This window comes from Salmo salar, chromosome 15, assembly GCF_965601325.2.
Source record: "Salmo salar chromosome 15, fSalSal1, whole genome shotgun sequence".
Lineage (NCBI taxonomy): Eukaryota > Metazoa > Chordata > Actinopteri > Salmoniformes > Salmonidae > Salmo > Salmo salar.
The window spans coordinates 74,728,422-74,754,422 of NC_138305.1; the positions used below are offsets into that span (position 1 = coordinate 74,728,422).

Genomic DNA, 26,001 nt, shown 5'->3' on the forward strand with positions numbered 1-26,001 from the left:
AGCTTACAACGAAGGGCAAAATACCCTGTTGAAAAGCCACTGCCCATCAAAAGAGAGAATAAAGGGGGAGTGAACGGTCAGGACTAAAATTAGGGCCATGCATATTGAAACAAAATGTGAACCATCTGGTTGGCTTTTACTCCCTCAGAGCTCCATCCAGCTCCATCACTCCCCTATAGTCACTGGAACTGTATTCATCAAGTGTCCCAGGAGTAGGAGCGCTGATCTAGGATCAGATCCCCTGTGTCCATGTAATCTTATTCATTATGATCTAGAAGTCCAGGTCCCCTAATCTAAAAGCTCAAACTGATCCTAGATCAGCAAATATACTCTGGAACACTTTGTGAATACGGGTCCAGGTCACCTAATTTAAAAGGCCGAAATGATCCTAGATCAGCACTCCTACTCTGAGACGCTTTATAAATATGGGCCCTGGAGTACTGCATCTGGCTCCTTAGGGGCTCCTTAGGGGATGACTTAACTATGATGTGTGTGTGTGTGTGTGTGTGTGTGTGTGTGTGTGTGTGTGTGTGTGTGTGTGTGTGTGTGTGTGTGTGTGTGTGTGTGTGTGTGTGTGTGTGTGTGTGTGTGTGTGTGCGTGCGTGCGTGCGTGCGTGCGTGCGTGCGCGCGTGTGTGTGTGTGCATCTACTAAGACCAGTGACATCTCCTCTCTTCCCCTCTCCTCTCCTCCTTTCTTGTCTCATCCAATCTCCACCTCTTTAAAATGTTAAAATTAGCTCATCCTAAAGCATCCCTCCCTGGATCAAAGTTTTCATTGGATGGTACCTGTATAGTTAGTACACACCACTTGGAAAAGAACAGACCTCAGCAGGAGAGCTGTGTGTGTGTGTGTGTGTGTTTGGTTTAACTGTCCTCACAAAATGATAGTAAAACAAGGACAATTCTGAGAAGTGGGGACATTTCGCAGGTCCCCACAAGGAAAAGGCTATTTTAGGCTAGGGGTTAGGTTTCGGGTTAGGGTTACAATTAGGGTTAGGGGTTAGGATTAGATTAAGGGTTAAGGTTAGGGGTTAGGGAAAATTGGATTTTGAATGGGAATCAATTGTTTGGTCCCCACAAGGAGAATTAAAACAAACTTGTGCGTGTAACGGTGACCCTTACACTCCTCTTGTGAGAACAGAAAAGGATATGTGTGTACACTGTGTACAGTATAATATGTGTTAATGTGTCTGTTAATGTGTGTATCATGGAAAATCAGCCTCCACACAGGCGGTAGGTATGCGTTACACCCAGCAGTGACTTGCAACTGACATCTCTACAGGCAGAGGGGTAGCTATTCCTGGATCAGCCTCTAGCTAACTGCTTCCTAGGCAAGCTACCCCCCTCCACACACACACACACACACACACACACACACACACACACACACACACACACACACACACACACACACACACACACACACACACACACACACACACACACACACACACACACACACACACACACACACACACACACACACACACACACTCTACACTATTTAGGTGGTCACATCTGCCTCTGTGTGAGCACAGTCAATCTCAGCCAGCCAGACAGACAGAGCAGTTAGAGTCTAACTGATGGTGCCAGTTGAAGATGGAACAAGTTAGATTCGGGTTCCCACTTGGTTCTGAGTGACGGGCCAATCAAGGGGATGCCACATGCTAACTGGACAATTTCACAAGACAGTGGATTGTAATTAGATGTGTCCCGGAATAGTACAGTATCTGTCATGGCAGCCAGATTGACCTGTCATAAGCTGATTGACTGGATGGGAAAGGTTGTGTGAGCAAGCACTATTGTATTTATTTATCCTTTATTAGCTGCTGCAAGCACTAGCACACATATGAGTGTGAACACATGTACGCACCCACACACAAAACAGTCGCTCTCTCTCTCTCTCTCTCTTTCTCGCTCTCTATCACTCTCTCTCTCTCTCCCCCCCCCCCCCCCCCCACACACACACACACACACACACACCACACACACCACACACACACCACACACACACACACACCACACACACACACACACACACACAGGCATGTCCCCCATGTTTCTGACACACAACCCAGTCACATAGACAGAGATGTGTGAGTGGGCTGAGGGGAGCTCATCTCCTCTGGCCTCAGTTTGCAAGACTGACTGGCTGCCCTCTTTGTAACTGCACACGCATGTGTGTGCACATCCGCATGCATGTGTGTTAACCACACTCGACAGTGTGTGTTTATCTTTACCCAACAGACAGAACTTCTCACCCACACTTAAAAACATGATGCATGTTAATCAGCTACTGCGTATGCTGTCTGAGGAATACTGTCAATAGACCAAATACAGTATTTATTTATGCAGTATTTACGCAGCCACAGCATCACATTCACATCCTAGCCATTCAACCAAGACCTCCAATCCTTAGATTGCCCCTCAATGTCATACTCTGCACCTCAATGGTTCTTGACTACTCGTTTGCAGGCCTTTCAAAGTGCTAATCCCAGATTGTTCTCTGCTTTCTGCCTCTCTGTACTTGAAACACGGCTGGAAGATTTAATCTGTCAAGGCCTCACTCTTCGGTTCAGAGACTTAGCATCCCCAGTTTGGTAAGCTGGTGAAATCATTTTAAATCCCTCAATAACGTTCAAAGGGTTCCCCTCGTGGCCAATCTCTCACTCACTGCTTTTCTCTAAGACCCATTTTACATACACGTAGTTTTGAAACCGGTTTTGAAGATACTTATCATGCACGTGGAGGTGGTGGACAAGGTGTGCTTTTTCACCCACCCAAAATAAATGGCAGAAAACGGCCATTGACACATACATGAACACGCACACACTTGAGTATACACGCACACATGCACACACACACACACACACACACACACACACACACACACACGCACACACACACACACACACACACACACACACACACGGTCATCACTCCTTTTCTAAAACAAATAATAATGCTAACATATTTATGCCTTTTCACACTGCATTATTTTAGCCCAGAGTTATCCTTAAAGGGATAGGATAGGATAAATTACGCCCATTATGTACTTCCCCAGAGTCAGATGAATTTGTGTATACCATTTCTATATATCTGTGTACGGTATGAAGGAAGTTAGAGGTAGTTTCACGAGCCAATGCTAACTAGCATTAGTGCAATGATTAGCAGTCTACAGTAGCAACTTGCATGCTAGCTGTTCCCATAGACTTCCAGTCATTGTGCTATATGTTACAATATACTTCCAGCCATTGCGCTAACGCTAGTCAAGTGTACCTGCTCCAAAACTCCGGTAATTTTCATCTTATAGCTTGTTCTCCATTTTCTTTTTAAATAGTGAACCAACATGTTTTCAGCACTTTTATTTCCATGACTGATCAAAACAAATGTTCTCATGCTCTCTTTTGTCTCACTGTAGAACAGATAGTGAGCAAAATGTTTGTAACATCAAATCACAATAAAATCACAGTATCGAGCCACAATAAATATTGAATCGTGAGAATTGCAATACATATCGTATTGGCGCCCAGCCACACATCAGAATGTGCAAGTGTGACATTGTTTAGTCCTGGACTAAAATCTCTCTTAACCTAGGACCAAGTGCAGTTAGAACACGACTAGAACTCTCGATCATCTCAGTCATCCCTTCTTCCTTTTGATGTAAAGCTTTAATATACTAATTTCGATGTAGCATTCAACGCTAGCCATTTGTGAGTTGAATGCAGGCTCCCAGCTAATGCTAGCAGTCATTGCGACAGTAAATCTGATGAATTAATAATGAGCGCCTTGACTGCAGAGCACTGGGAGCACCACTGGGGAGCCTGCAAAGATGGAGAGGAGAGTTAAACAGTCTTCTCTCTCGCCTCATTCTGCAGACTGTCTCCTAAATATCTGAAATGTAAAATGTGCATCTGTGTATTTAAATCAAAGGGCCACAGTCAAACAAACAATATTCGAGATGAGCTGTCCATATCTTATAAGACATAGTAAGACACTCCAGTATGCCTAACCAGTTGGAAAGTTGAGAAATTGGTCTGAAAACATTCCTAACGAAGGGTCATGTCCATGGTCAGATGGACAGATACTGTATGCAATCCTGTTTTATATTATTTTATATCCGTTTTAAAAATCACAGCCTACATTTCCCATCCACCCTGTGCAGAGCCTAAAGGAGCTCTGTGCAGATGTTGGTCTTCTACAGTGCAAGGCAGGTCATGAGAATGGCTGGAGGGGGAATTCAATATTAGTCACTGTGACTGGAACTAGAGTGCTACTATAACATGGTCTGTAAGACACTGCTGTCCCCGTGCTGGCCTATGTTCCTTTATCCACAGATGCTGACGCAGTGTTCCTGCTCAAATCACTTTATTTTCCAGGCCAGTTTACATTAATGTGAAATTAAGTCATACACAAACAGACGAGTGCACATACCACATACGTACAGAGACACACATAGAGATACAGGCTCGCACATGGCCCGCCAAGATGTGCACACACACAGGCACGTATACACATACAGACAACTGCACACACACACACACACACACACACACACACACACACACATTTAATTGGACGGTGTATACCATGTGTATCCCGTACATACGACTAACAAAGCTTCAAACTTAACACACACACACACACACACACTATGGTCTTCACTCCTGTTCTGAAACAAATAATAATGCTAAAATACTTTACGCCTTTTCACTCTGCATTATCTTAGCCCAGAGTTATCATTAACCCTGGGCTAAGGATACACACACACACACACACACACACACACACACACACACACACACACACACACACACACACACACACACACACACACACACACACACACACACACACACACACACACACACAGGCCCACAGATACACACACACAGTGGGAGGGGTGTGCATTGCTGCCTCACAAATTCAGGCAGGGACAGAAATAGCCTTTCCTCTAAAGGGGCCGGGGGAGAGTTGGGGGAAAACAATGCCAGAAATGCTTGTCCTCTTCGCTGGGTTTAAAGAGAGCAGCTTCATTCACTTCAACAAACACACACACACGCACACACTAGGGCTGTGACGATCATGGAATTTTGGGTGACGTTTTTTTTTTCAGGCAAATGACCACGGTCATCGTTACAATTCTTTTAAATGCAAGAAAAATACAAAAATGTTCTCCTCTCCTCCTAGTCACGCTTCTCCTCTCCTCTCTGCTGTTCTGCTAGCCTAACAGCAGCAGTAAACAATCTATCATGCGGAGCAGGCATGCACCTACTCAACGTTTGCTAACCTATCATGGATATTTCAATATATTTAACATCACGTAAAATGTATTTCAAATACATGTAGGTATATTTGCATCTTTGCTCAAATGCATGTAATGGCTGACAATTCCAGAAATGCATGACTGTGACATCTAGTCTACAGGGTGGCTAAAGCGGTTCCTAATTCGGCTTCTTAAATTACTCTTTGCATATTGATCAATGGAGATAATGTTTTGGCAATGATATAATTTAAATTGTGATGACTGAGTAAAACATATATTTTTAATTTCACCTAATTTTAACATTCTCTCATAAAGAGCACATGTTGAACATTATAATAAAACATGTTTTCCCATTTCTAAAGAAAAAATAAATACTAATGGTAAGTGCCTGTCTTAATTAAATAATGATACAAATATTTTAGTTTACATCGATTTAAACAAAAACTATACATTGTACAACATTCCACAATATGTCAATGTGTAGGTCTAGGTCTTGTGCTTCGAATAAGTGGTTTTACAGTGGATGGTTAGCGGTGTTATGGTGCATTCGTGACCAAGTGGGAAGTGGGAATTTAACACATCTGGGAAAAATCCACTTGAATGTTCCCTCCAACTGGTAATTACAAGTTAAGTCAGCCATGAATCCCCTTGTGACAGGGGAAATGGAAGCTTGTTGTGTGCAACAGGGAGGGACAATTGAATGCAAGATTCACACCAAAAAATACATTGTTAAAACATTTCTAGCCTGTTTATCTAATGGTAACAGGGTTGACGTGTTATGCTCGACCGCTCAGTTTTTCACCACAAAACACCAGAAAATTGCCAAAAAGAGTCAAACCAATTCACCTGCTTTTACAGTATGATTTGACTATTCGATGTTCATTGTTTATTTTCAATTAAATATTTAAAAAGGAATAGTTTCACCATATTAAAATGATATTTCAGTCCACATAACAGGGTTGACTTTAAAATGAGGGACAGACGTAAATGAATCACTAATCACATTTCTTTAGAATTAACTTTGTCAAAGCATCAAAATAACTATGGCCTTACAATGATGGTACAAACTTTTTGTTTTTTTTGTGGTAAGTAGGTTAAAATCTTCCTTTTGGTGTGTGTCAAGTACAGTAAAAATGTATTTTGGCAAAATACACTTAACAAAAATATTAACGCAACATGTAAAGTGTTGGTCCCATGTTTCCTGAGCTGAAATAAAAGATCCTAGAAATGTTCCATAAGCACAAAAGCTTATGTCACGCCTACTCCCGCTCCCTCTCTCCAGCGCTTGACGTTGCCGGTCTACTAACCACCGGTCCTGGAAAACAACCCTTATTACACACATCTGCTCCCCATGATTACACACTACTGCTCCCCAGCATTACGCACACCTGCTCCCCATCATTACGCACACCTGGACTTCATCATCACCTTGGTGTACCTTTATTTAGCCCTCAGTAGCCTTAGGCATCAGGCAGTATTGGTTTGTTTTCATGTCCAGTACGCATTCCGTTTTGATCATTTGCCTTGCTTCATTGCACCTGCTCACTGACTCCCTGTGTATACGTGACAGAATACTGCCTTGCATTATGGAAGCAGCAGAGGAAAAAAATATCTTCCAGAAGGTCAAGGAACAGGGTCATCTACTCCACCAACACCAGCTGGCGCAACTGGGTATGGCCATGGAGGAGGTCCTCCATGTTCTCCACCACCTCGACACCACCAGCGAGACTCTCCATACCCCCATCAAAGGGCCTCTTACCACGGGTCGTCAAGGTGAGCCAGTCCCCCAGCCGACCCAGCAGTCCGCCCAGGTCAGCGATGACCTACTGTCCCTTCAGGAGAAGTATGACGGTACTCCATCAAAATGCCGTAGCTTCCTACTCCAGTGCTCCCTCTATCAGACAGGAGCCCCCACCACCGAGAGGTCCCAGGTTGCCACTGTAATTTCCCTGCTGACCGGACGGGCGTTGGTGTGGGCTACGGCCGTCTGGGAGAGAGGAGAGGAGGAGCTGGGTTCCTATGAGAGGTTCATGGCTCTGTTCAGGGTGGTCTTCGACCATTTTCCAGAGGACAGAGAGGGAGGTCAGCGACTTCTCCAACTCCAGCAGGGTGCCCTCACTTTTCGGACTGTGGCAGCCTCTACCGGATGGAATGAGCTGGAGCTCCCCAATTTCTTCTGGAAAGGACTGCTCGAAAAGGTCCAGATGGAGTTGGCATGACAACCTATCCTTGGACGCACTCATCGCTATGGACATCCGTCTGGATAATCTTCTTCGGGAGTGCCGGTGCCCACCTCGCCACTCGCCTCCCTCCTTTGGCTATCCTGAGGCAGAGCCTGAACCCATGGAGATAGGGGCCACAACCTCCTCCAGGCATAGCGGCGTCGCCGGAGACTGCTAGGGCTCTGTCCCTAATTGCGGCCAGGAGGGGCACCAGCTTCAGCGGTGTCCGGTGTGTCCCAACCCAGAGTCCACTAGGGCAGAAGGGCGGCCCTGTGATCTTCCGTCTCCCAGGGTCGGTGTGAGTATTCCATCATCATCGTTTTCCGACAAACACTTCCTGGTTCCCATTTCACTGGCTGGCTGTCCTTCGGGTGTTGTCTCTACAGCTCTAGAGGCCCTCACCTCCGCCCTGAACATAACTTCATACCTCCTCTCCTCTCCTTGTCCGGTCCAAGCCCTGGATAAGCAACCATTGGGATCCAGCACAATCATAGACATCACAGCACTACTCACCCTCACCGTGGGACCCATGCACCAGAAAAGCCTTCTCCTCCTCATCATTATCGCACCCGTACACAAAGTTATCCTTGGCCATAGAGAGTAAGAGCACCTCCTCCCAGCTGCCCACTGCACTGAGGCTAGGAAACACTGTCACCACCGATAAATCCACGATAATCAAACATTTCAATAGGCATTTCTCTACGGCTGGCCATGCTTTCCTCTTGGCTACCGCAAACCCAGCCAACAGCTCCGCATCCCCTGCAGCTACTTGCCCAAGTCTCCCCAGCTTCTCCTTCACCCAAATCCAGATAGCAGATGTTCTGAAAGAGCTGCAAACTTGGACCCGTACAAATCAGCTGGGCTAGACAATCTGGACCCTCTCGTTCTAAAATTATCCACCGCCATTGTTGCAACCCCTATTACCAGTCTGTTCAACCTCTCTTTCGTATCGTCCGAGATTCCTAAAGATTGGAAAGCTGCCGCAGTCATCCCCCTCTTCAAAGGGGGTGACACTCTAGACCCAAACTGTTACAGACCTGTATCCATCCTGCTCTACCTTTCTAAAGTCTTCAAAAGCCAAGTTAACAAACAGATCACTGACCATTTAGAATACCACCGTACCTTCGCCGGTTCGGTTTCCGAGCTGGTCATGGGTGCACCTCAGCCACGCTCAAGGTACTAAACGATATCATAACCACCATCGATAAAAGACAGTACTGTGCAGCCGTCTTCATCGACCTGACCAAGGCTTTCGACTCTGTCAATCACCGTATTCTTATCGGCAGACTCAACAGCCTTGGTTTCTCAAATGACTGCCTCTCCTGGTTCACCAACTACTTCTCAGATAGAGTTCAGTGTGTCAAATCGGAGGGCCTGTTGTCCGGACCTCTGGCAGTCTCTATGGGGTACCACAGGGTTCAATTCTCGGGCCGACTCTTTTCTCTGTATATATCAATGGTGTCGCTCTTGCTGTGGGTGATTCCTTGATCCACCTCTACGCAAACACCATTCTGTATACATCAGGCCCTTCTTTGGACACTATGTTGACAAACCTCCAAACGAGCTTCAATGCCATACAACACTCCTTCCGTGGCCTCCAATTGCTCTTAAACGCTAGTAAAACTAAATGCATGCTCTTCAACCGATCGCTGCTCTTTTGCACACCAGTATTTCTACTTACACATCATCATCTGCACATCTATCACGCCAGTGTTAATTTGCTAAATTGTAATTACTTCACTACTATGGCCTATGTATTGCCTTACCTCCTTACCCCATTTGCACACACTGTATATAGATTTTTCTATTGTGTTATTGACTGTACTTTTGTTAATCCAACGTGTAACTCTGTGTTGTTTTTTGTTGCACTGCTTTGCTTTATCTTGGCCAGGTTGCAGTTGTAAATGAGAACTTGTTCTCAACTGGCCTACCTGGTTAAATAAAGGTGAAAAAAACAACAGAAAAAACATACACAGAAATTGCTTCTCCTTTCCAACAAACAGCCCAGGGCACCCATTAGCCAGATAGTTCTTCTCTAATGGCCTCAAATGGCTTTTCAGCCTTGTCCTCACCAAGTTCCTTGGTTTTATAAGACAGACCTGGTGGGGACAGGGGGGACCATAGTGCCATCTGTGTTACTGAAGGAAGAGTCTCCTGTGATTCCTTTACACAGAGGTATTAGGCTATCTACTATAGCTGAGGGAATACAGTTCATGGTCAAATGTTGAATGAATGAACAAATTCCTGGTTTAGGTCCCGGCCAGACAGCAATGTTGTCAAATAAAGGATCTCAGTGTCTTCTAAAAGATTAATCTACATTGACGAACAATCAATTAAATTTATCCACTCAATAACCTTCTTTCTTCTCATTCAACAACTCCCCAACATCAGGGGCTAGCCTCATTGACAACAGTAAACTGATTTAACTCCGAATGTGTCAATCAAATAGCTGTCAATCTATATCAAATCAGTAATTGTGGCAGTCAAAAACAGACAAAGGTTTACAGACAAAACCCATCACCTGTTCCTATTGCCGGGGAAACTAGAGTAAAATGGATTATAACATAGCCAAGTCAGCCAAATCTGACATTATGTTTTTATTACCATGGTACGCAGTCTACACTCCTGTTGACTTGTATCAACTCATGTTCCTTAAAATATGTGGTGGATCTGTGTAAAACAGCTCTAACATGCAATGTGAGACCAAAAATTGCTTGAAAAAAATCACAAGAAACAAAAACATTTTGAACCTCTATTGGCTTTTTATGTGGATGTTTTGATTCATTACATTACTATTTGGAGGAGGAGGAGCAGTGTATATGTAGATGTTTTGATTAATTACATGACTATTTGGTGGAGGAGGAGCAGTGTGTATGTGGATGTTTTGATTCATTACATTACTATTTGGAGGAGGAGGAGCAGTGTATATGTATATTGTTACATAGGAGAAAAGGTCTAAGAGAATCCATCCAAATTTAATTCTGAATATTTTCCCCAGAGGCCAATCCACCATCAAAAAAATAAGAAATAAAAAGAATGGGAAATGCAGCAGGAGCTTTTAACTAAAGAGCAGAAAAGAGGAGGACCTCATCAGGTCTGCCACCATGATGGTCAAAACAGGAGGGCACATATAAACTCAGCAAAAAAAGAAACGTCCCCTTTTCAGGACCCTGTCTTTCAAAGATAATTCGTAAAAATCCAAATAACTTCACAGATCTTCATTGTAAAGGGTTTAAACACTGTTTTCCATGCTTGCTCAATGAATCATAAACAATTAATGAAGATACACCTGTGGAACGGTCGTTAAGACACTAACAGCTTACAGACGGTAGGCAATTAAGGTCACAGTTATGAAAACTTAGGACACTAAAGAGGCCTTCAACTGACTCTGAAAAACACCAAAAGAAAGATGCCCAGGGTCCCTGCTCATCTGCGTGAACATGCCTTAGGCATGCTGCAAGGAGGCATGAGGACTGCAGATGTGGACAGGGCAATAAATTGCAATGTCCGTACTGTGAGACTCATAAGACAGTGCTACAGGGAGACAGGACGGACAGCTGATCGTCCTCGCAATGGCAGACCACGTGTAACAACACCTGCACAGGATCGATACATCCAAACATCACACCTGCAGGACAGGTACAGGATGGCAACAACAATTGCCCGAGTTACACCAGGAATGCACAATCCCTCCATCAGTGCTCAGGCTGTCCGCAATAGGATGTAAGAGGCTGGACTGAGGGCTTGTAGGCCTGTTGTAAGGCAGGTCCTCACCAGACATCACCGGCAACAACGTCACCTCTGTCGCTGGAACAGACAGGACTGGCAAAAAGTGCTCTCCACTGAAGAGTCACAGTTTTGTCTGACCAGAGGTGATGGTCGGATTCGCGTTTATCGTCGAAGGAATGAGCGTTACACCGAGGCCTGTACTCTGGAGTGGGATCGATTTGGAGGTGGAGGGTCCGTCATGGTCTGGGGCGGTGTGTCACAGCATCATCGGACTGAGCTTGTTGTCATTGCAGGCAATCTCAATGCTTTGCGTTACAGGGAAGACATCCTCCTCCCTCATGTGGTACCCTTCCTGCAGGCTCATCCTGACATGACCCTCCAACATTACAATGCCACCAGCCATACTGCTCGTTCTGTGCGTGATTTCCTGCAAGACAGGAATGTCAGTGTTCTGCCATGGCCAGCGAAGAGCCCGGATCTCAATCCCATTGAGCATGTCTGGGACCTGTTGGATCGGAGGGTGAGGGTTAGGGCCATTCCCCCCAGAAATGTCCTGGAACTTGCAGGTGCCTTGGTGGAAGAGTGGGGTAACATCTCACAGCAAGAACTGGCAAATCTGGTGCAGTCCATGAGGAGGAGATGCACTGCAGTACTTACTTAATGCAGATGGTGACCACACCAGATACTGACTGTTACATTTGATTTTGACCCCCCATTTTTTCAGGGACACATTATTCCATTTTTGTTAGTCACATGTCTGTGGAACTTGTTCAGTTTATGTCTCAGTTGTTGAATCTTGTTATGTTCATACAAATATTTACACATGTTAAGTTTGTTAAATAAACACAGTCGACAGTTAGAGGACGTTCCTTTTTTTGCTGTGTTTACACACACACACACACACACACACACACACACACACACACACACACACACACACACACACACACACACACACACACACAAGTAGATAGGCAGATAGACTAGTAACATACATTACATTAGTCGCGGATGAGGTGAATTACTGCCACCTACTCACAATGCAGGCCTGAAGCACCTATAGAAAGTACTGAATAAACGCAATCTATTATTATCATCACTATTATTCAAATTCAATGGAAACGTTTAATTCAATAGTTTTTCAAGTGTTGAATAATGGATTTCAGCATTGTTAAGTTCAACATGATGAGTCATTGGGACAAAATAAGGCCAACTGGATCTTGATGTTACTGTATAATAACTCGTCATCAGTGTCACAGGCGGTAGGGCAGACGTTGCTGGTGCATAGCCTTTTTAAAAACTCACCAAAGTTGGTTAAACAATTCTTGCTGCAGTGCTGTATGTCATTTCAAATCACTTCTAAGCATAGACCAACATTAGAAGTACTTGTCTTTAGATCATGCTACAAATTTAACACTTTAGATTAGTAAAAGCACTGCACTGAGCTGATGCCTAAAGATAACCATGTTAGCCCCCAAATACAACTCTGTTTACAACTCCAGGTAAAAAAAAACTGTGGAATGTTTCCACATCAGTTATTAAAGACATCAGTTTCAATCTAAGAAACAATGGAACTCAATATGAATCTACTGTATGTGTGTATTCATTTGCAGCGGAACATAAGTGGAAATGTGCTGCCATCTGCTGGACTACAGTGCCATTGCAATATACCAGACCAGTTCTCAATGAGTATGTTTACATGCGCACTAATAATTCGATATTAAACTTATTATACAATTTCAATTTAAAAACTCTAAAATGCTGTTTGGAGAACTGCAAAAATGACCCCAGCCATTATCACACTGGTTGCTATAACTCGATCTATAAACACATAACCCATTAGCTATACAATTAGCCGCTACACGTTAACTCACATTAACTCAGCACCGGGAATAAAAACTATAATTGAATACTTACAGAGGGATCTGTTAGCAGAAAAAGTATTTTATTAACAAAAGGTAAAAAAATATGTTTGCTTAGCAGTACAATTTTGTTTAGCAGTTTTACAGCGAATTTCCTGCATTTCTACACATTTTGCCACGACTTATTACATGTTAATATGATATCTGAGCGAGAGTGACTAACAAAATCAATGGGGGACCACTGGATATCAGGACCCCTTGGCACATGCCCTGCGTGCCTGTTCGGTAATTCGGCAATGATTACTACAAGTTTACTGTGGATACTGATACTTAAATCAACTGATTTAACAATAAAAAAAATATGGTTGGAATAATACTGTGAAATTGGATAATGCCCTTTTAATGTAAGCGCTGTTTGAAAAGATTGCCTGCCATTTCAGCCTCTTTTTGTGGGATGGAGTTTTGGCCTACCATGGTTACCATGTGGTCAATTAGTTAATAGACCAATAGGAAAGAGAGTTCCAAACCTCTCTGCCAATGACAGCACATTTTCAGTTTTCCCCTCCCAAATCAGACCCCTCCCAGATAGTCCTAGCAAAATTATTGCTTGAGAAATGGCCCTTTGCTAAGAAGCTATTTTAAGTATTTAATTGTTACCCAGAAATGATTTAATATTGACATAAAAATGGCTGCATTGAGCCTTTAACTGACATTGGCTAATTGAGTGGCTGCTAACTACTACACACAGCCTATGTCATTGTCACTATATTAGCTAACGTCATAGTCAACATAGCTAATAGAACTAACATTAACGTGCTAGTAAACCCACTACAATCATGCAGTACAATTACAAGGGCGGGCCCCGGTGGCAAGTTAATAAAAAACGGAAGAGTTCCAGTGTTGGATAGCCTGAGCCAGCTAGCTTACATAAATTGCATTCCTCTCTGTTTGAGCCGGGAGTAGGCTAAATTAGCTTGCTGCATTAGCTAGCTAAGTACCGTAAGTGAAAGTGAAAAGAATATAACTCTCCCTGCTGCTTCTCCTTAATTTTTGAAGAAATGAATTTGTTCAAAACAGTTCAACTATTGTCTTTCTCATGCTGCAAGAGCTCTGATACATCTGTATATATAGTGTATGTGGACACCCCTTCAAATTAGTAGATTTGGCTATTTCTGCCACACCGTTGCTGACAGGTGTATAAAATCAAGCTCAGAGCCATGGACTCTTGAGCAGTGGAAACGCGTTCTCTGGAGTGATGAATCACACTTCACCATCTGGAAGTCCGACGGACGAATCTGGGTTTGGCAGATGCCAGGAGAACGCTACGTGCTCCAATGCATAGTGCCAACTGTAAAATTTGGTGGAGGAGGAATAATGATTTTGGGGCTGTTTTCCATGGTTCGGGTTAGGCCCCTTAGTTCCAATGATGTGAAATCTTAACGCTACAGGATACAATGACATTCTAGATGATTCTGTGCTTCCAACTTTGTGGCAACAGTTTGGGGAAGGACCTTTCCTGTTCCAGCATGACCATTTTTTATTTTTTTTTATTCCACCTTTATTTAACCAGGTAGGGCAGTTGAGAACAAGTTCTCATTTACAACTGCGACCTGGCCAAGATAAAGCAAAGCAGTGCGACACAAACAACACAGAGTTACACAGGAATAAACAAATGTACAGTCAATAACACATTAGAAAAAGTCTATATACAGTGTGTGCAAATGGCGTAAGGAGGTAAGGCAATAACTAGGCCATAGTAGCGAAGTAATTACAATTTAACAAATTAACACTGGAGTGATAGATGTGCAGATGATGATGTGCAAGTAGAAATACTGGTGTGAAAAGAGCAAAAAAAGTAAATAAAAACAATATGGGGATGAGGTAGGTAGTTAGATGGGCTATTTACAGATGGGCTGTGTACAGCTGCAGCGATCGATAAGCTGCTCAGATAGCTGATGCTTAAAGTTAGTGGGGGAGATATAAGTCTCCAACTTCAGCGATTTTTGCAATTCGTTCCAGTCATTGGCAGCAGAGAACAGGAAGGAAAGGCGGCCAAAGGAGGTGTTGGCTTCGGGGATGACCTGTGAGATACACCTGCTGGAGTGCGTGCTACGGATGGGTGTTGTTATGGTGACCAGTGAGCTGAGATAAGGCGGAGCTTTACGTAGTAAAGACTTATAGATGACCTGGAGCCAGTGGGTCTGGCGATGAATATGTAGCGAGGGCTAGCATACAGAGCAAACAGGTCACAGTGGTGGGTAGTATATGGGGCTTTGGTGACAAAACGGATGGCACTGTGATAGACTGCATCCAGTTTGCTGAGTAGAGTGTTGGAGGCTATTTTGTAAATGACATCGCCGAAGTCGAGGATCGGTAGGATAGTCAGTTTTACGAGGGTATGTTTGGCAGCATGAGTGAAGGAGGCTTTGTTGTGAAATAGGAAGCCGATTCTAGTTTTAATTTTGGTTTGGAGATGTTTAATATGAGTCTGGAAGGAGAGTTTACAGTCTAGCCAGACACCTAGGTATTTGTAGTTGTACACCTATTCTAAGTCAGAACCGTCCAGAGTAGTGATGTTAGTCAGGTGCGGGCAGCAATCGGTTGAAGAGCATGCATTTAGTTTTACTAGCGTTTAAGAGCAGTTGGAGGCCACGGAAGGAGTGTTGTTTGGCATTGAAGCTCGTTTGGAGGTTTGATAACACAGTGTCCAAAGGGCCAGATGTATACAGAATGGTGTCGTCTGTGTAGAGGTGGATCAAGGAATCACCCGCAGCAAGAGCGACATCGTTGATAAAAGAGTCGGCCCGAGAATTGAACCCTGTGGCACCCCTGTAGAGACTGCCAGAGGTCCAGACAACAGGCCCTCCGATTTGACACACTGAACTCTATCTGAGAAGTAGTTGGTGAACCAGGTGAGGGAGTCATTTGAGAAACTAAGGCTGTTGAGTCTGCCGATAAGAATACGGTGATTGACAGAGTCGAAAGCCTTGGCCAGGTCGATGAAGACGACTGCACAGTACTGTCTTTTATCGATGGCGGTTATGATAACGTTTAGTACCTTGAGTGTGGCTGAGGTGCACCCGTGACCAGCTCGGAAACCAGATTGCACAGCGGAGAAGGTACGGTGGGATTCGAAATGGTCAGTGATCTGTTTGTTAACTTGGCTTTTGAAGACTTTAGAAAGGCAGGGCAGGATGGATACAGGTCTGTAACAGTTTGGGTCTAGAGTGTCACCCCCTTTGAAGAGGGGGATGACTGCGGCAGCTTACCAATCTTTAGGAATCTCGGACGATACGAAAGAGGTTGAACAGACTGGTAATAGGGGTTGTAACAATGGCGGTGGATAATTTTAGAACGAGAGGGTCCAGATTGTCTAGCCCAGCTGATTTGTATGGGTCCAGGTTTTGCAGCTCTTTCAGAACATCTGCTATCTGGATTTGGGTGAAGGAGAAGCTGGGGAGGCTTGGGCAAGTAGCTGCAGGGGGTGCGGAGCTGTTGGCCGGGGTTGGGGTAGCCAGGAGGAAAGCATGGCCAGCCGTAGAGAAATGCTTATTGAAATTGCCCCCGTGCACAAAGCAAGGTCCATACAGAAATTGGTTTTTTGAGATCGTTGTGGAAGAACTTTACTGGCCTGCACAGAGTCCTGACCTCAACCCCATCGATCACCTTTGGGATGACTGCGAGCCAGGCCTAATCACCAATCATCAGTGCCCAACCTAACTAATGCTCTTGTGGCTGAATGGAAGCAAGTCCCTGCAGCAATGTTCCAACATCTAGTGGAAAGACTTCCCAGAAGAGTGGAGGCTGTTATAGCAGCAAAGGGGGACCAACTCCATATTAATGCCCATCATTTTAGAATGAGATGTTCGACGAGCATGTGTCCACATACTTTTGGTCATGTACGTAGTGTAGGTTGGAGGACGTCCTCCGGAAGTCGTCATAATTACTGTGTGAGTCTATGGAAGGGGGTGAGAACCATGAGCCTCCTAGGTTTTTTATTGAAGTCGATGTACCCAGACGAGCACAGGTTTTTTTTCCCGCTTCAGTTCAAATAATGTCCTCCATTGATTTTAAGAAATCTTGCGTCATATTTTATGTGGTTGCATTATATTTCCGTGCATACTTTCTGTTGAAGCTTGCATCGATTCATGCTTAAAACACAGTATGTACAAATGGAGTACACATTTGAGAAGTGCCCTCCTGACTCCGTTAAGCATATTTTGATTTGGACTCATACATACGCTCCTGTGCTCCAATTTGCGTGCTCGGAGGACGGTATATGCATTTTAAGAAACACCCAGTGTGAAAGTATGTATCTTTGAAATAGCTTTCACATACAAAATGTATATATCCAAAATCAAATAGGCTTCGCAAACGTGGTAGAACATTTATTTTGATTGGTGATTTTCTGCATTTATTTAAGTCCCATAAGGTAGCTTTATTTCAGATATGTCCATGTAAACCGGATTATTAGAGAAATTGTTCTTCTTGCAAAGCATGTAATCATTTTAAACAAACTGTTATATTAATCTGATTATCCACAATAATTGTATTATTGTACTCAATGGAAGTCAGCATGACAGAGACAGATTGTCATCTGGCCTATAGAGTACCACAGTATGAGTCATAATGCCCAGAAAACCTAGCAGTTCAACAGGGAAATGGTTCCAATCGTTTTTCCAGCATAAATTTTTCCCTTAGGGGATTTTAGAAACACTTAAAATAAGGACTGTGCTTCGTGTAGGCTTACCCTGTTGTGATTTTTTGATATCCATATAAATCACTCTAGGACAAGGTGACTTTTATCAATATATCCGTCTGTATTTACCCGCCAAAAATAAAATGCAAATTAGCTGCTAATGTGGCTATCATAAAGAACTACAAATTCCATGATGATCTGGAGGAGACTGCCAAATTGAGGCAAAGGTAAGAATCTCTGGATTAACCATCTAATGTTAGCTAAATGTAATGTAGTAATGAATAAATTGGCTACATTTCTCTAAATGGACAATTCTATGAACTGTCTTGTGCAAGTTTTAAATTGACACAATACCTGTTGGCAAAGGTGTCCGCTAAACATGACATGCAGGAGCTTGCAGAGATTTGTAGTTTTACATGATGTCTAGTTTGATGTTAAATAGCATTTTTGAATCTGAGAGTAAATAGAGCAGAATATAATGATAAAAGTCACAACACAATGCCACAGTTGTCTTAAGTTTTGAGGGAACGTGCAATTGGTATGCTGACTGCAGGAATATCCACCAGAGCTGTTGCCAGATAATTATTATGTTCATTTATCTACCATGAGCCGACTCCAACAAAATGTTTGAGAATTTGGCAGTACGTCCAACCGGCCTCGCAACACATGTAACCACGCCAGCCCAGGACCTCCACAACTGGATTCTTCACCTGTGGGATCGTCTGAGACCAACCACTCGGACAGGCGATGAAACTGTAGGTTTGCACAACCGAAGAATTTCTGCACAAACTGTCAGAAACTGTCTCAGGGAAGCGCATCTGCATGCTCATTGTCCTCACCAGGGTCTTGACCTGACTGCAGTTCGGCGTTGTAACCAACTTCAGTGGGCAAATTCTCACCTTTGATGGCCACTGGCACGCTGGAGAAATGTGTTCTCATGGATGAATTCCGGTTTCAAATGTACCGGGCAAATAGCAGACAGCGTGTATGGACACTTTGGAAACAAGCATTTTAATTAATACTTTCAAGGGATATCCTCTGGGCCCACATTGTACATTTTGTTGTATATGTCTGTTACCCAAAATGAATTAAATTCAATGGCATCGTGTGGGCGAGCGGTTTGCTGATGTCAAGTTGTTGCCCCATGGTGGGGCTGGGGTTATGGTATGGGCAGGCATAAGTTACGGAAAATGAACACAATTGAATTTTATTGATGGAAATTTGAATGCACAGAGATATGGTGACGAGATCCTGAGGCCCATTTTGTCGTGCCATTCATCCGCCGCTATCACCTCATGTTTCAGCATGATAATGCATGGTCCCATGCCACAAGGATCTGTACACAATTCCTTGAAGCTGAAAATGTCCCAGTTCCTCCATGGTCTGCATACTCACCAGACATGTCACCCGTTGAGCATGTTTGGGATGCTCTGGATTGATGTCTACGACAGCGTGTTCCAGTTTCCACCAATATCCAGCAACTTCGCACACCCATTGAAGAGGAGTGGGACAACTCTATGGCGAAGGAGATGTGTCGTGCTGCATGAGGCAAATGGTGGTCACATTAGATTCTGACTGGTTTTCTGATCCACGCCCCTACTTTTTTTTAAGGTATCTGTGACCAACAGATGCATATCTGTATTCTCAGTCATGTGAAATCCATAGATTTGTGTAATTCAGCCCAGTGTAATACAAATTACAAAATACTCAGAAGTAATTTAAATACATATTTCAAATGCATGTAACAGAAATACTGCCCATATCTGCTAGCTACCTAGTTTAAATATTATCAGTACAGTCACAGCAGCATAACATTTTATTAACACTTGATAGCACTTGATTTAGCCTACGTCATCAATATTTGGTCTGGTTGGTTGATACGCACAGCAGAGAGAGGCAGGATGTGGGGAGCTGCACATGTGTCAGGGCAGCAGCAACACATGTAGTCTACACCCTAGTTCAAGGTATACATAGCTGATTCAAATAACCGACTCATCATCAAGCTTTGATTATTTGAATCAGCTGTGTAGTGTTAGGGCAAAAACCAAAACGTGCACCCAGGGGGCCCAGGACCGAGTTTGGGAAACCCTGCTTTAGCTAACCACCATACTAAAATATCCGCACAAGCTACTGGCCAGCCAGCCATATATTATCACTTAGAAATGGTGAGTTGTATTATGAAGTTATTATTTGATACGAGCATTAAAGAAATCACAATCAGTAAAAGAAATTGAGCTGGTTAACTAGCAGATTTACATCGATCATCAACATCAATGATCAGTTGAACTTTTCACGATGTCAATCATGTGTTTAGGAGGCACTGTAACTAGCTTGCTTACAATTTGTGATGATGAGTCAGTGTGTTGTTGCAGAAATGAATAGGCCTATGCTCAAAAATGTAAACATTTTCGCTACAGAGGCATTTGTTATGTTAGGAATTTCAAGATATGAATTATAAAAGTAAAAAAAACATCAAGCGGTGGGTGCCATTTTTATTTTGAGACCCTGAAAGGTCTGTGCACAGCCCTGGTAAGCACTGCTTTGTATCGGACAACCATCAATGTAAAACCTTAAGAAATTGAAAAAATGATGAGGAAAAACAATGATCAAGACTTGACCATTCTTTGCTTTGTCTGACTGTAAATAACATACTTTCAAGAAAAGGAAAAACCAGAACATCTTTGTAAATAAATACATAATGAAAATTTAGTGAAGGAAAGTACTCACATAACAAAGTTTTAATGCGTCTTCCCATGACACACTTTCACAAGTAAGGAGAAACAAAAAGGCACGACTGCCATCAATTATACATATCATTGTGGAGCCGATGACAGCATTCGATATATACTTAGCACTTGTGATAAAGCTCCAATTACACCCAGATGAGTTGATAACAGAAAGTAATTATAGCTTAGTGGGGGGAAACTTCAGAGGACGGCCAACAAACTACTCACCAGACCTGGGTTCAAATACTTTTTGAAATATTTTACATACTTTATGCATTTTCTTTAGCCTGCTTGGAGTGCCAGATGGGCAGGGTGTGTCATTTTGTGACTATTGCATTGGTTCCATTGCACCAGACAAACTGAATCAGGCACAGCGAAATAATTTGAAATGATTTCAAGTAGTATTTGAACCCAGGTGTGCTACGCACAGGCCAGGCCAAACTCCAGTCAGTCAGAGAGCCCTCTTCATAAGCAATTTGGCCTGAGTAACTCGAGAGCACAATGACCTGTCACACTCAAGCGATTGCTCACAGAAGAAGACAACGAGTCACGGGGATCATGGGATGTCATGTGTCATACAGTCATGTGATATCCTCGAGTCTATTCTGCATGGCTTCAGGTCAAAACAGCAACTGTCTTTTGATCAATCACCAATTGTGTGGCGACAATGACTTGTGAACAGTGACACTTGAAGTAACTGATCTCTTATTTTGAACAGAGCTGAAAGTAGTTTACATTGCTTGTGATGTCCCCAGAGTACATTCCTTTAATGCACTGGTTCTCAATCCTGGTCCTGGGGATCCCAAAGGGGTGCACATGTTTGTTTTTGCACCAGCACTACACAGCTGATTGAAATGATCAACTCGTCAAAAGGCTTTGATGATTTGAATCAGGTGTGTAGTGCTAGGGCAAAAACAAAAATGTGCACCCCTTTGGGTCCCCAGGACCAGGATTGAGAAGCACTGCTTTAGTGAACGCTTGACATGATGGGTTTTTGATCATTTGTCATCTTACGCTCATAACATAATAGGGTCAGCTGACACCTCTGGTGATTATGTGACTCCAGCCGGTCCCAGTTTGCTCCCTCCCCCTTGGCCCTAAACCCATCCAAAATTTGCAGATGTGCACATTGACAGCAATATATTGTGGAAGCTCCACCACTACACTGCTTACACCTGTCCAGAATCTTCAGATCTCCAAACATATAACTGTTAAGGCAAAGGGAAGTGGTAGGAAGTGAACTTGGATAGGTTGTAACTCTAAAGGGAATGCTGGATGAAACTCTGAAGTCGTGTTCCCATGCACAGACATTGCATGCATCAACCAATGGTTACGTTCCATGTCATCGACTGTGTAATCGACTGACAGATTTCTATAACATATGATGTGGTTATATGATACTTAAATTACCTATCCAGGCATTGTAAGATCTGGCAGGCATCAGCAACGCGTGGGCAGAGGAACGCACCCTGAAGCAAGTTCAGCTGCACTGAGGCAAGTTCACCCGATTTCCACAGTGGGTTTGGTTTATTTGTATCCTATCCTATAATGCCATACAACGCTCCAATGCTGTGCCGTCTATACTCAACAAAACATTGGCATGTAAATTCACATAATAGTCCTGTACGCAGTCTTACCCTCCCACATAATGAGGGTGTCTGCCAGGGTTGGGGTCTATTCTGAATTGAGTTGCGGCTTCCTCTTTAATTCCAATTCAATTCTTGAATTAAAATTTTCACTGAACAAAAATATAAATGCAAAATGCAACAATTTCAAGATTTTACTGTGTTACAGTTCAAATAAGGAAATCAGTCAATTGACATAAATTCATTAGGCCCTAATCCATGGATTTCGCAAGACTGGGCAGGGGCACAGGCATGGGTGTGCCTGGGAGGGCATAGGCCCACCCACTTGGGAGCCAGGCCCACCCACTGGGGAGCCAAGCCCAGCCAATCAGAATGAGGTTTTCCCCACTGAAGTGCTTTATTACAGACAGAAATACTCCTCAGTTTCATCACCTGTCCGGGTGGCTGGTCTCAAGCAATCACGCAGGTGAAGAAGCTGGATGTGGAGGTTCTGGGTTGGTGTGGTTACACATCTTCTGCGTTTTTTGGTCCGTTTGGACGTATTGCCAAATTCTCTAAAATGACATTGGAGGCGGTTTATGGTAGAGAAATTAACATTCAATTATCTGGGAACAGCTCTGGTGGACATTCCTGCAGTCAGCATGCCAATTGCATGGTCCCTCAAAACTTGAGACATCTGTGGCATTGTGTTGTGTGACAAAGCTGCACGACATAATGATCATGCTGTTTAATCAGCTTCTTGATATGCCACACCTGTCAGGTGGTTGGACTATCTTGGCAAAGGAGAAATGCTCACTACAGGGATGTAAACAAATTTGTGTACAGCATTTGAGAGAAATAAGCTTTTTGTGCGAATGGAACATTTCTGGGATCTTTTTTTTTCAGCTCATGAAACATGGGACCAACACTTTAGATGTTGCGTTAATATTTTTTTTCAGCATAATTTGAATTGGCCACAGCCCACAGGAAGCAGAATCTGAATTGAATTTGAATCAAAGAAGGTAGAATTTAAAGAGCAACTTCCCCTAAAAACCAACTTCTCAGTAAGAAAGAAGCCTTTGTGGCATTGATATGAGACAGAAACATGTATTCTTCTGTCAAAAATGACTACAAAGTGTAAATATGATACTGTGTCGGTGTGGGTTCTATTCCGGCCCAAGCCCTTCTGGTACAAATAACGCAATCTCCCATTTGACTTGATGTATTAACACATTTCAAATATGGACAGTCCAGGATTATTTTACTCCCGATCTCAATAAGAAATGACCATACCAGGCACTTTTGGATAACATAAATAGTAAATAAATAAAATTATAAAAGTACAGCAACATTCCATTCATACGAAGTGTCGGATAAATTGTTACAGATTGGTCGTGGTAAATGAGGAAATACTTTATTTCTAGCCTGTTCAAAAAGGACTAAATTGTTTCGATTACAATACCAACATATCTTGACAGACTTTGTATGCAAGCAGCACTAAGTTAGAGAGGAAGAGGCGAAGCGAGAGGGCTCACTCTCGCCAAAATAAGTCCAGAATAAGCCCAATGTGTTTCTATGGTCTTAATATGCAGGCCTAAGCTTGTCACCTGCATTCCTGCCTTTGGGACGACTACCGTTGTTAGGGTGGAGCAATGAGCATCTCGTCATTATTTACAGATCTGCGACTAAGGTAACATCGAAATCATTTTTTAGTGAGCGGTGATGATGTGACCAACAATGGTTGGAATTGAGATCAGTTGTGCAGGTGAATTTTGCGCATATTGATGGATTAACGAGACATCAGTTGGCGATAATCTAGTGTCATCGATGGTTGCAATAGGCCCCTTGTTATTTAATTATATTCCAATAGGCTACATTTTGTAGGCTAACTGTTAGCCTATCAATAGTCACATAATGAAAGGTGTGAAAACCAATAATCTACTGTTTGTGTTTCCCTGGCTAAATTGTTAAATTGATTTGGGCCATCAGTTGATTGACAGATGTAGGCCTCCAGTGTGGATGCTCGCCCACGTTTTATAGTAAGGCTATGTATAATTTGCGGAAGTGGGTAGAGTAATGAAAATCCGTACCTAAATAAAAGTACTGTTACTTAGATTGTAATTTACTCAAGTAAAATTTGCCTTCTAAAGAAACTACTCAAGTAAGAGTAAAAAAGTATCCACTCAGAAAAGTAGTTAAGTACTAGCTACAAATTTAGTTTTTACACCTTATGGTAAACTGTGACAGAACAACTTAGTGCAATTGATTTGACATTCATTTATTATTAAAGCCTGCCAGCACCATCTTGCAGATGTCCCCCAGCACAGGTACTCTTCAATGAAGACTGACGTCAAACAAAGTCCATAGGCTGTACAGTTTCAATGACGGTCATTCAATGTTGAATTAATATCTATCAATGTGCACAATATCATAAAGGTATATGGTACTCGAGACATTGGAATGATTTTACAATTTGAATAGCATTATTGCAAATTTATTTCAAGATATAATTTCAAGTACATGTGATGGTGAAAGCATACTAAAAAGATTTACACCAAGTGTGATGTTACATTTTTCACTCAATGAACAGGTAAGTCAAACAACAATCAATACCGAAATTTCACTATCAATCATGTTACTAGTACAGTACCAGTAAAGTTTGGACACACCAACTCATTCAAGAGTTTTTCTTTGTTTTTACTATTTTCTAGATTGTAGAATAATAGTGAAGATATCAAAACTATGAAATAATAAATATGGAAACATGTAGTAACCAAAGCAACCACCCATTGCCTTGATGACAGCTTTGCACACTCTTGGCATTCTCTCAACCAGCTTCATGAGGTAGTCACCTGGAATACATTTCAATTAACAGGTGTACCTTGTTAAAATATAAATATGTGGAATTTCCTTCTTAATGCGTTTGAGCCAATCAGTTGTGTTGTGACAAGGTAGGGGTGGTTTACAGAAGATAGCCCTATTTGGTAAAAGGCCAAGTCCATATTATGGCAAGAACAGCTCAAATAAGCAAAGAGAAATGACAATCCATCGTTACTTTAAGACATTAAGGTCAGTTAATACGGAAAATTTCAAGAACTTTGAAAGTTTCTTCAAGTGCAGTCGCAAAAACCATCAAGCACTTTGATGAAACTGGCTCTCATGAGGACCACCACAGGAAAGGAAGACCCAGAGTTACCTCTGCTGCAGAGGATAAGTTCATTAGAGTTACCAGCCTCAGAAATTGCAGCCCAAATGAAAGCTTCATAGAGTTCAAGTAACACACACTTCTCAACATCAACTGTTCAGAGGAGACGGCATGAATCAGGCCTTCATCAAATCAAATCAAATGTATTTATATAGCCCTTCTTAGATCAGCTGATATCTCAAAGTGCTGTACAGAAACCCAGCCTAAAACCCCAAACAGCAAGCAATGCAGGTGTAGAAGCACGGTGGCTAGGAAAAACTCCCTAGAAAGGCCAAAACCTAGGAAGAAACCTAGAGGAACCAGGCTATGAGGGGTGGCCAGTCCTCTTCTGGCTGTGCCGGGTGGAGATTATAACAGAACATGGCCAAGATGTTCAAATGTTCATAAATGACCAGCATGGTCAAATAATAATAATCACAGTAGTTGTCGGGGTGCAACAGGTCAGCACCTCAGGAGTAAATGTCAGTTGGCCATGTCATGTCATAGTCATATTGCTGCAATGAAACCACTATGAAAGGACACCAATAAGAAGAAGAGACTTGCTCGGGCCAAGAAACACGAGCAATAAACATTAGATAGATGGAAATCTGTCCTTTGGTCTGATTAGTCCAAATTTGACATTTTTAGTTTCAACCGTGAGATGCAGAGTATCTGGTTCCCACCGTGAAGCATGGAGTAGGAGGTGTGATGGTGTGGGGGTGCATTGCTGGTGACACTGTCAGTGAT

General features: G+C 42.9%; 1 protein-coding gene across 2 annotated transcripts in view; it reads right to left on the bottom strand.

Annotated features, from left to right (window-relative positions):
* The window catches only part of LOC106572215 (voltage-gated potassium channel subunit beta-2), a 111,414-nt gene that overhangs the window by 47,688 nt on the left and 37,725 nt on the right, over positions 1-26,001 (bottom strand). The window lies entirely within an intron of this gene.